General features: G+C 44.2%; 1 protein-coding gene across 7 annotated transcripts in view; it reads left to right on the top strand.

Moving 5' to 3' along the window:
• Positions 1 to 12395, top strand: part of BIN1 (bridging integrator 1) — a 95179-nt gene that overhangs the window by 180 nt on the left and 82604 nt on the right. The gene's annotated exons all lie outside the window — the stretch shown is intronic.

The following is a 12395-nucleotide window of genomic DNA, read 5'->3' as shown; positions in this document are numbered from 1 at the left end:
GATGACACCCCTTCCCAAAGCACCATCACCCAATCTGGTGGTGGTGGTGGTGGTGATGATGATGATGGTGGTGGTGGTGGCAGCCCCCTTCTCTGCCTGCGGATTTAGGGCCCCTTCGCATCCCCAGAAGGCAAAACGCCGCCGCTGTGAGCTCCTCAGGGTTTTTCCACCCGCTCAGGATAAGCAGGAACATGGCATCGGGTTCAGCTGGGAGAGGGGAGGGAGGGAGGGAGGAGAGAGCGCCGCACGTTTTGTTTTAAGCGTGTAGGTGCTTATTGTTTCAGCAGGAGGAGACCCTCTCTCCGCCAGGGCGCTCAGGTTGCGCTCTATGCGGCGGTTTGCAGGGCGGTACGGTGTTTGGCGATAGCGCTAGATACGCAACCTCAAAGACGGTGAGGAAGGGGAGGTGGGCACTTGCTTCCTTATCTTCTACCAGCACAGCTTGATAGTCGCTGCTGGCTCTCCTGACCTTGAGCTCCAGATTGTGGAATGGTGGTGAGGCAAAAAACCGTACTGTCTTTGGAGATGGTGCCGATGCCTTGCGGAGGGAGGGCTGTTTTTTGAATCCCGGGAGCCCTTTCGCGGCTCTCCGCCCACCCCCGTGCCAGCCAAAGGTGCCAGGAATATGCAATGGATACTTTTCGTGTTCATCTCTCTGGCATGCTGCAGCTGATGCCAGACGCCTGCTCTGTGTAGGGATTATCGGGCGTTTTACGCAGGGACATTGATCAGCTGCTTTTATCTCAGGCATGCTCATCTTGGTTTTCAGTGATTTGCTGTGGGATGACATTGACTGAATAAGGACTGGTGCATCTTCGAGAGAGGGAGGGAGGGTGATCTGCCCACTGCTGCTCTTCTTCCCTGGGAGTTATCTTTAGCAGAGATTTAATCTGGGAGGTTTGGGATTGGATGCGGTGCTGGCCTGAGCCTTGTACCAACCGCTGACACTGTTACAAAATGCTGCTGGGTCAGAATGGCAACCCAAACCTGTTGGGCCTAATGTTGCACATGCTGCTTCCACTGGTTTAAGCTCATTTACTGGGACTAGAAGCATGCTTTGAATTTTCTTGGCTGCTTGGGAAAAATAGCAGATCCGGTATGGAACTGGCTGCAGTAAGAAAGTCCTGGCTTCACTCTGTTCATGAGAGTGAGCATGGCCACATCCTCCCACTGCGGTTCCAGGAGGACACAGGGCAGGGAATCTGTCTCCTGGTATCTGCTCTACCCCCAACTTATTGTAGATGCTAAATTCATTCCGTGTTAGCCACCAGATGGCAACCATATTAATAGTTAATATTAAGGTAGGTGGTGAAGGCTGAGCTCCTGGACCGCTGATGAAGTTATTGTGTTTACTGGTGAAGCTTGGAGCCAAGTGTGGCCTGCCAGGCCCTTCCCAGACTTCTTATCTGAACACACACAGGTTCTTTTCCTAGGGAGAGAATTTTCCACAAATTCCTCTCAACTGGTGATCCAATTCACTTCCGTACTTATTCCCTGATGGTGGTTGGGGATGTGGGAACAACAACAATTGAGAGATTAGCTGTGTGTTGCAGGTAATTTACAAGATCTGAAATCAGTTGTTTGTCTCTTTACACAGGAAAAAGCACAGCTCCATTTCACTCTAAGTAGAAGAGGAAAACAAAACCCAAAGCACTTGCTTAATAAGTTTACACAAATTCTAGGCCCTTCAGCTGTTGTTATCCTAAAAGCAGGTGGAACAACTTTGCTCTCTGGACTCTCAAAAAAGGAAAAAAGGGCATTGCTTGCTTCATTGTCTGACAGGTCTCTTCATACTGCGAAAGCTTCATCTCTAGCAGTTCCTCTTTTGTGGAGTGTTAGGTGTTTTACCCTTGTCTCTAAGGGACAGATTTCTTCACTGAGGCCAGTGTGCGAATGTGAACTTTCAGCTTGTGAGGAAAAGATAGAGCCGAATACGAAGCGAAGAGGAAGGCAGCAGTGGTTATGGCCCTGTACTGGTGCTAGGCTTGTGGTATTTTGTTTTAAACTGTTACGTGATACTATGTGTAGCAGGAAGGGTAAACCACGTGCCTGAAGATAAGGACCAGGTGTTTAAGAAATATTATTAAAAAAAAAAGTAATCAGAAGTGTGTGGAGGTAGATCTGGGTAGACATCAGACCAAGCACTCAAAAATGTATCAGATTTTGGTGAAGGGATGCTGAGTGGTGTTGAACTTTCCTTTTTGAGGCGAGTAGAATTTGAGGCTTAAACAAGCTGACAGTGTTCCTTTTACATATCCTCTTTTGAATCTAGGGTAAAAATTCTTCCCTTCAGAATGGTATCTCTCTCCCAACTTGAGCCCTGAGGCTTTAACTTCAGCAATTTCCTTCATGGTGAATTTAAGCCTTGTGTTAAGCAAAGAATGATGTCTTTTTGTTCAGTGCAGAATTCGCACTGAAACACTGTACACATCCTTTTTTCCCCTTCTGAGATGGCTATTATGTAAAGTATGTAAGATATTCCTTCAGAAGTACTGTTTGTTTTGAGCCTTTCAGCAAAACTATTGGCTATTTTTGGAAGGCACTTTCTTGATTCCACAGGAAATATGGGGCAGAATGGTTGACTGTGCTGTTTGCAAATGGGCTGTGAACCCTAACCTAACCCCTCTCTCTACTCAAAGGTAGCTTGGAGTACAATACTTGGCAATAATTTGCCCATTGTCTAATGAAATATATCAAATAAGTTGATACCTCTGTCCAGAGGAACCCACCTAGCAGAGAGGACCCACGCAACTGTTGCTAACTTGGATGTTATCCTTTGCAACAATTAGATTTAGGCTGGAAGACACGCTTTGTTCATTCTGTAGTTAGCTGAAGGATTTTCAGACCAAGATGTTGAGATCTGAACTTTACATAATTCTAGACTTCTTAAAATTGAGTAAAATTGTAATGCCTCCAATGTCATGGTGTCTTGGAGAGAGCCTCGTGTTTGCAAGCTCTTTTAAACTTTGCCAGTAAGGATTTGAAGTTTTTTTTTTGTCTGTAATCTCAGTTAAATTTTATGTTTCTGCTGTGTGCTCAGTTTTTATCGTACACTTCTGAATTTTTTAAAAATCTCCCCAAATTCTACAGCTCTTTTTTTGCTCAAAGACTGTCCTGTTTCTGGATGTCAGTCTGCACATGCACAAACATTTCTGCTTTGAACAAATTAAAACAGTGTCTCAGCAGCTTGATGCAGTCCTGGTGTGAACGTAACTCCTCTGCGAGGGTCCGGGAGGGGGCTGAGTTTAGGGAGCAAGTGGATTGAGGTTTTGATGCTTGACTGGCAGCGAGGGTCCCTGTCATAGAATCAAGCTCTCTGCTTTCCTCCAGCAGGTTAGACAGAGGTTCAGAGTGGGAAGAGGGTATTGGCTGTGTGAGTGCCAACTGAGGATTTAAATTACATACAGATTAATGGGCATGTCTGAGGAGATGAATTGTAAAGTTGACATTGGAAAGAGAGGTTTTTCTTCAGGAGCTTTTTTGTGCAGAGAGTAGAAAGGGAGGAACCTATTTTTCCCTTTCTGGACTTCAACCGAGCATGAGGAGTTCCTGTCCTGTGGGAGTGGTGGTCTCTTGCTCTCTTTTAATTATACAGCTGGGCAAGTCTGCGTACTGTGACATGAACAGGCTCTCATATTTTTTTCATGCTTTTACTGTGAGGCACCAACAAACCAAGAGGAAGGCTTTGTTCCAGGACCTGTCAAAGTTTGGTTTGGACATCCAGACTGCTTTGCATTAGAGGGTATCATTCAGGTCATAGACTCTGCCACTGACTTGCTGTGTTGCCATAAGACGTCATTTCTGCTTTCTGTTCTTGGCTTACTTTGTTTATCTCGCCAATGTTTACCCACATCTATGTTTGCAGAGTTTCTCTGAGTAAAACTGTTCTCCTCTGGCTGCACAGTCTGAGGAGGCTGGGCTGTGTTTCTGGGCTCACAGGGCTAGCGTGACCATAGCTGTTGGTAGCCAGGCTTGCTGATGCTCATTCCTGGACTGCTACAGAGCAAAAAAAGATTTATATCCGGCCTGTAAACCAAAGGCTTGGCTAAAGAATTTGCAGCCCAACAAGGAGAAATAACCAAGGACGCTGACCCTAAAAAGGAAGTTGGAGGACTGCTTTTGGCAGGCCATTGTGACCTGATGTTCCAATGCTTTTTCAAATTAGTTTGTCTCATGTAATGATTGTAGCAGCACAGGCTGTGTCCAGAAAGGATCTTTTCCTTTCCCAGAACACAAAGCTTTGTTTCTTTCCCCTTGTAATCCCTTAGTGGACATGAGGAGGCTGTGATTTGGGTGGAACAAGGTTTGCAGAAGGCATGGCTTGCATTTTGCGTTTGCCCTGATAAGATCTTTTTTTTCCCCTCGATAAGACATGGTCCAATAGGTGGAGCATGGCAGGTGAGAACACCTGGAAGGAAATCTCAGCCCTGTTGAAGCAAGTGGGAGTCTATACCAACAAGCAGCACCCAAGAACCCTAAATCAAATTTAAACACAGCTGTCTTCAGGATTCATCTGAAGATGAGGGGGGAGGCTGCCTGATCTGCAGATGAGGAGGGAGGCTTTTATATAAAAAATGGTGGATGCAGAAAGCTCTCTTGTTGAGAAGAAAGTATCACATCTACCTGCTCAGGAGGAGGGAAGTTCCTTATTGTTTTTTTTGTTTGGGATCCTTCTGTATCTTCAAAGCTTCTATGGTTTTTGCTTGGCTTTGCCACCTGACTGTCCTACCCTATGCAATTTGTCTTGTGCCAGTGAAATACAAACTGCCTGAAGAGCTTTACGAGTTGTTCTCTTGCTGATCTGGCATGAAACTTCCTTTTCTTTTTCCTTTGAGAACTCCCTAGAAGACAAGGAAAGGGCTTCTTGCTTTATTTCTGTTAGCTTGCTCTCTCAAGAAGGTGGCAGGTAGAGTCTCAAAGGTACTTTGTGCCTAAGGTTGCTGGAAAACAGGCACTGGATAGAGGAGGGAGATGTGAGTTAATGTCCCTAATGTACAGACAGATGATTCCAGTATGAGCTCAGACTGTATTACTGGGTATCAGATAATCTGCGTGGGACAGGGAGGAGGCGAAATAGGAAACCAAGCTCCACATGTTTCCTTGCCCATGGAATGGTTTGATTGGCAGGGCACTTACAGTGCCCTGCTGAAGGTGCCCCTCGGTCTGGGTGTTGGTAACAGATTTCTTTTGAGAAGCAGAATCTCACAACTGGATGATTTTTCTGATTGAAAGGTGCCCAGACCTGTTCCTGGTCACTGTATCTTCCCTGTAATTTTGAGTCTTACAGCCAGTCCCCTTCAGCGCAGTTCTTGTGAGGTCAGGTCCATAAAGTAGGATCTGTAAGATCTCTTTTTGATGAAGGCTTTTGGTGAGGCCTGAGGCAGGATAGAGTTAGCGTCACAGAACTCTTGTCTCAGGGGCAAGGGTGCCATCAAACCTGTCTGTCCTCTCCCTCCATCATGCATGCTGATTGTTAAGCAAGGTTTTGTGTTTCCAGGCACAAATGTGTTTTTTGCAACATCACAAATGCTCTTGGCACATGACTAGCAAATGACATGGTCTAGCCAAGCCATTCAGGAAAGCTGTCTGCAGCTTGAGGTGTTCAGCATCTGCCCAGACTGGGGTCTTTGGGAATAATGCCAGTTTTCTTTTGTTCCTGAGTCTTTGGACAGAGGCACAAGACCCTATTGCTTGGGACAAAAAGCTCTGGTTTTAGAAATTTTGGAGTGACGAGAGGGTGTCCCAGGTTGACAGGTATTAAAGTGGCTATTTTTTGCCGCTGTTGTGATGGTGACCAGATACCTGAGCTGCCCACTGTGTGAGTTCTGCAACTTTGCAAGGATCATCTTACAGTCCTGGCTGTCTACCTGTACATGCAGGGATCAGACTCTTCCCAGAAGTGCTGTAATGGCAACTTGACATTAGCATGAAGACAGGCTCAATTCGCCCAAGCAGAGCAGGCTTGGGAGCCCTGTTTTCTTCAACTTGCCACAGCTCAGCGTGCAGGGCTCCTGAAGCGGGCTGGCAAAGCCAGGGTCTCCAGACCAGTTCCCTCTGCTGTGGGATAAGATTCTATTAATGTTGACCCAGGAGACTGTGCATTCTCCACCCCAGAGCAGTAAGACAGGAACAAATACGAAATATGAATAAAGCTTCCTCTGAGAGCTGCTGGCAGGTGGAATAGAGCATCAAGGTCCCTTTTGACGTCAGCCTGTGTTCAAGCCTTCTCTTGAGGGACTGTGTATTTTTTTTTTTTCCAACACCTGCAATATTGAATGCATAAGTGCCAGCAAACCTGTACCATTCTGACAGTCATACTGCTGAGCTAAAAGGGGGCATCTCTCACAGGAAGCTGTTGGAAGAGAAAAGAAAGTAATTTACATTGTCTTGCTAGTTAAAATCAGTTTTAGATAAGGTATTAGTTGGCTATTTAATACTGTCAGAACAGGAGCGAGGAACGCCTGCAGAATCACCCGAACTGTTGGCAGTGGTACAAGGGTGAATAAATTTAGCAGGTGTTTTTTCAGCAGGTGCGTGCAAATGAGTGATGGACCTCAGACAGTTCAGGTTTCCCTTGCAGCATGTCCTGGCTTTGCCTAGCCTCCGAATCTTCTTGATCTTCACAAAGCTGGCAAATACTGCAGGGAAGGTCCCATCCCTCATTCCTAGAGAAAAATTGGAAATAGCTAATTATTAGCAGAAAATAGGATTAATGAATCTTTTTTTGTTTGTTTTAGGTTACACGTTTGTTATGCCAGCTTGCTTACATAGTTTTGTTTCTTAGCTGTTACTCAGAAAGTTCCTCCCTTTAGATTTGTAGTTCTGTGGTCTGAAGGAACAGCCCCAGTAAATAGGGGCTTGAATAGACTGGACAGTTGTTTAATCCTCCTTGCATTCAGGAAGGGTTTGGACGCTGGTTATATTTTGAGGAAGACGTGAAAGCCAGAGCTTGGGGCATTACACAGACCTAGTCAGAGGACTCACAGAATCACCATGAATCAGCTTTATGAATTGAGAAATAGGTGCTGTGTTTGCTCAGACTTCTGCAAATATATATGTATAACACAGATTGTTCTACTACTTAAAGCTGTGCTGGAGTAAACTTTGCTCAGAACTGGGCTGGCAGGTTAAAGTTTTTGAAAGCCAGCATTTCCAGAGGGGTGCAGTTAGGAGAGTCACAAAAGCCAGACAGTGTTGCCTTTCTTTTTGTCACTTTCTTTAGAAGAAAGGAGAAGTCTGGGTGGCAGTTTTTTCTTAATATAGGCTGCCAGGCAGCCTGGAAAGCGCAAGTTTACCAGTAAGGAGGAAAGTAGAATTTAACCACAGCTAATCCCTGTGTGAAAACCACCAGTGGCATTAAATCTCTTGATGATACACTTGTATCAAAGTCTGAAGTACTGTCCTCTCTGAAAGGATTTGACATGCAGATCAAGAAAGCTGATAACCTGTTCTGAAATGGTTGTTTTTTTTGGTAATTGATCACTGATGATGTTTGGTTTGTGTATTTCAAGTAGGTTTAGAACTTTTTGTTAAACTTGCATTAAGAGCCTCGCTAGTTTCTCAGTTCTTTTCAAAGTTACCTTTTCAAGAGGGAGATTAGAGGCTGATACAGCTGAAGTACAAACATTTTTCACTGGGCAATTGCTAACACTCTGCTTTGAAACTGTGTTTGACAGAATTGCAATGCTTGTTTGCCAGCAGGGACGGTAAGGGGACTTCAATCAAACAGAAACTACTGTGTTTGAAAACACAACTGAAAGTGTTTACATTTATTTTTATTTTTATTTTTTTACTTCATGCTACTTGGCTTGATTGCATATTTTATCAGGCCAGAAACAATAATGCATGACACTACCTTCAAACTCAGCTCTGAGTTGGTTATTTACAGAGTGAATAAGCAATTATCTCCCATTGGATTTATTTGAAATGGTGCCAGTGAGACATGAATGTACAGTGAATAGGTATAAAGACTGACTTTTGAAGAAAACGTAGATTTCTGCATCTTTTTCCTTAACAGAAATGCTGGTCCTTTAGCTCCCTAGTACTGTTGTAGGTAATGTTACCCATTCCTGTAAATTATAGTAAGTATTTTGATCCTACCAGCTCCAGAAGTCTGAGTGCAGAAAGACCAACTTTATTTCCGTTCCTGCTTCCTCAGCCATTGTGTGTGTGGGGGAAAAGAGCAAAAACTTGAGGGGGAAAAATAGTCTAGTTTAAAAATGCAGGTAATTCCTTTTGGGGAATTTGAATGCTCAGCTCATTAATTTTGAATTTTCAGGCAGCTGAGTGGTGTCTTGGGGAGATACTTTCCTCCCCTTCCATCTGTGGGTGGAACATGACCCCTCTGCTCCAAATATTGATTCTGAGACAAGAGACCAAAAAGAAGGTTGAGTTATTGTGGCAGGGGACAGTGTCTTTCAAAGGTTTCTTTGAAAATGTATTTTGGAAAAATTCTGGTGAGAGGAATGACCTACGTTCTATGAGAGAAACTGCACTCCTGAAAAGCTTAAATTCATTCAGATTGAGAAATATACTTGGGTTTTGCATTGAAACACTCCTTAAGATATAGATCCTTCAGTGGAAGTGTGAAATGACTGTTCTTCTGTGTATTGAACTGACTTCTACAGAAGGAGAATACCAGAGATTTTTATCTTTTCAGTCTGTTTAGACTGAGCAGCAATTGGGAAAAGCCAAGCCTGACTGTTAATAAACTCGAGCCATTGAAAGGATGTACTCACTCTGATAATGTTTCCCTCATCATGCGTACAGACAGTATGATTATTTGTTGCTATCTGCAGCATGTTTATATTATGCATTACCAAAAAAGGCCATTGCCTATCCTGGAACAATTCCAATGTAAATATTGGACCGTCTCAGACAATTAAGACACTTCTGGTTTGTTTCAGCAAAATTCCGTATTCTGAAAGACTTAACAGTTTTCAGATATTTTTGCAGAGGTTCAGTAAGGATGTTTTTTTCGGCAAGGGTGCAAGGGTATTTTTGAACATCAACATTTTAATGGAAATACAGAAGCTGAAGAAACTAGAAAAAGAGATTGGCTTTCTTTGGAGAGGAAGAGCACCTGTATGTGTCGAGCTGGGAGGGGAGGGTTCAGAGACGGTGGTGGGATGTCAGAGAAAGTCAGAGGGGTGACAAGATCTGTTGATTGTGGAGCCCTTTAGTGATATGCTACATCAGATTGCTCGTGGTCTGGGACTTAGTCTGTGAATAGGTAGTTACTAGACTAGAACTTTTTGCCAAGTTGAAGGCTTTTACTCTCTTTGACCCTTGGTGAACATAAATAATTCAGGGAGGAAGTGTGCATTATCAGGGCTGGATGCCCTTACGATGAGGCTGTGGGTACAGTAGGTTGGAAGAGCTGTGTTGCCATGCTGGATGAAGGTGATTGACTTAGAGCTGGGGTGGTTTTAGCTGGAATGCCTTCTAAGATGTCAGTCCTAAGTGTCCAGACTTTAATTTTTGAGGAGGCTCTTTGGGGAGTGCATGGTGTTGCTTTTCCTCTCCAAGGACTTGCTCAGATTCTCAGCAAGTACCCCGGCAAAGAAGCTTGTGGGCTCACACCCATTCACAGCAGGAGAAGTTGGCCCATTAAGCCCAGTTCTCAAATTTGCTGTTACTCTTCCTTCAGCTCTTGTGGAGTAGAGGCAGTCCTCTGAGGTGGAAAGGGAAAAAGAGCTGTAAAGCTGCTTGGGAAGAACCAACAAGAACTGGAGCAACTGTGTTGCTCCATATGTTCCCACTTCGATGGGACAAGCCATGCTCTGTAACTCAGCCTGGCCATGGAGGGCACCGTTCATAAACCCTTCCTCCATGTCTGATCCTTTGTGGCGATCGCCCTCTGACTCGGGGAGTCCCAACAGCTGCCTCAAAAGTCTGAAAGTCTGTGTCTTTCTCTTCACCCCATCAGGCATGTTACATATTCCACATTGGTTCTGCATTTGAGAAACTCCCATCCTTGTTCACCAAGGTGGTTGTGAACCCATTCAGGAGCTTTCCTAGCCTCTTAAGGGCTCTGTGTCCAGCCTGTCCTTTCTGGACTCCCTCTCACATCGTTCTGCCTTATAAGAGCTCCTCTGCCCCTCTCCCTCCTAGCACACACCTGCTCCTTTATCTCTTTCTCCAGCTCAGGCATGACCCCAAATGCCTTTTGTGTTTTTTCCTGATTTGGTTGCTTCATTTTGCATTATGGCCTGCATAAAAATAAAAATACTTCTTGCAAATGTATCAGTGTTTAAAATGAGTGTTGCAGGGGAGGAGGTGGAGGACTTGAGAAGGGGGATTTGTGCAAACAGCACTATTTATGCTATCGATTCCTCTTACTAGTGTTACTGTTGGCTATAGATAGGGTTTAATTAAGCTATGTTAAATGCCTAGCCAAGTAATAGACATGGATGTTGCTGAAGTCCTGTTGCCTGGAATGTCACATTGATGCCAGCAGAATTAAGTGATGCCATTTGGCCTTATTAACTGCAGAGCTTCGATGTAGCTACTACCCAGCTCCACAGTTGTGCCCGTTTTTTTTGGTCTCTGATGTGGTATCTTTTCAAGGCTGTGACAGACAGAAAGTAGGGTGGAAATTTACCTGCTTTCTTGGAGGCTGTTTGACATTTCCTACTGCTTTATTTTCAGGGTGTTGATAGATAGATATTCTCCTCAGTCGCTGGTTTGCTGAAAAGCAGGAACTGTGAGGAATTCAGTGTTTTTACCTGCCTGCTTTGAATAAGAACAAACCAAATGGGAAAAAAAAAAATTCCCAGAACCTTATTAATTAGACAAAAAACTCCATATGGCCAAGATGGCTTGGTGGCACAAGCACACCCAACAGCTGTGTGTTCAGCGCTCTGTCTCTCGGGCGACTGTGATAGAGTGATAGACATGTGCAGCTCGTGTGCCCCAGGCTCTACAAACCAAGTCTGAACGGACAAGATGAGCCTAATGGAGCCTGTGTATCTTCTGGTGAAGCTGTGAGTTTTCAGCACTTGTGGTGTCAGGCCATCTGCTTAAGGTGTCAAGGTTGAAGCATTCAAAATCTGAAAACGCTGGCTTAAACTCTTAAGATTCTTAATCTCCCACACTTCTCAAGGTAGGTGCCTGTCTCTGTCTCTGGGCTTGTTCTGGTGGAAAAAGTCACCACTTCCGAATGGTTATCCCACTGCCCTGTTTCCTGCCCTACGTACCTGCTGCTGGAGCGCTTTGTGCGAGTCTCCATCCGCTTGTCTCTAGATAAAATCTTGTCTTTGTCAGACCAAGGGTTTGTACTGACCCAGTCACTTTGACTGGGGCAGCAGTTTCATGTTGCTCTTAAACCACATCTGCCACTGAGACGTGTCATGTCCAGCTGCTTCTTTTCTCCTCCTTTCTGCATGCTGCTGCCCCATTACCTTCTCTACAATTGTGCTGCTTTACCTGTTTTTCTTTCAAGCCTGCCCTCACAAATAGGCGCATTTGATAATAAGTTCTGGATGGGGGGACTAGAGGGGCATCAACAAGCACAAGGAGAGGGGAAAGACCAGGGTGTTCAAGAGATGATCTGCCCCAAGGTAAAAGTAAGGTGGAAATAAGCCCAAGTTTGACCTGATGCAAGAACAGCTGAATCAATAGGACCATGGGTCAATGGGGTGGTGGCTGGGCTGGGGCTGTGGTCTCTTTCCCAGCTCACCATGACTAGACCCATAGCTAACACCTGACTTCTTAATTTTATGTTCTTTCCTTTATATTCTGACTCTGTGTCAGACTGAAAGATATAAAATAGATGAGGAAAAAATTGAAAATGAAGTCTAAAGGACATTTGCTATGGTTTGTTTTTATTCTCAGAAGCTTGGGTGGTGAAAAAGCAGGACATTTCCATGTTCTTCTTAAAGATCAACAGGGAGCTGAAGAGTAATGGGTAGCAAAGGGAGATATCCATGCTTCCATTTTTAACTGTTAAAACCTATCAAGCGAAGGAAAAGATAGATAAAGAAAAATCAACATGTTTTCCTAATAAACATTTGCAAAGCAAGGCAAGCTCATGCATTTACAGAAGGGGTAAAAAAAAGTCCACTTAATAACACAGTGAGTTAGACCTGGAGGGAAGATGATGTCGAATTCAGTCGAATGTTTGAGGGTGGGAACACAGATATATGTAAGGAAAAAAAAAAAAAAAAATCATTGATCAAACAACTAATATTCACCTTTTTCCATTGCTGGCTTTTTTTTTTTCTTTCCCCTGTGGTGTTGGGTCAATCTTCCGCTTGTACTGGCCTTTTTGTTGTGTGAGAGAAGTTTTGAAGAGGTTCGTGCTACGTCTTGGTCACTTCTGAAGGTCACTTGAGGGGTTTTTATATGTATTTATGTAACCACAACCTTTATGTTAGTGCCCTGCCTTAACAAGT

The sequence above is a fragment of the Calidris pugnax genome, unplaced genomic scaffold (genome assembly GCF_001431845.1).
Source record: "Calidris pugnax isolate Ruff unplaced genomic scaffold, ASM143184v1 scaffold103, whole genome shotgun sequence".
NCBI classification, from domain to species: domain Eukaryota; kingdom Metazoa; phylum Chordata; class Aves; order Charadriiformes; family Scolopacidae; genus Calidris; species Calidris pugnax.
The sequence above is the reverse complement of the archived record's forward strand: the minus strand, read 5'-3'. Positions and strand labels throughout refer to the sequence as shown.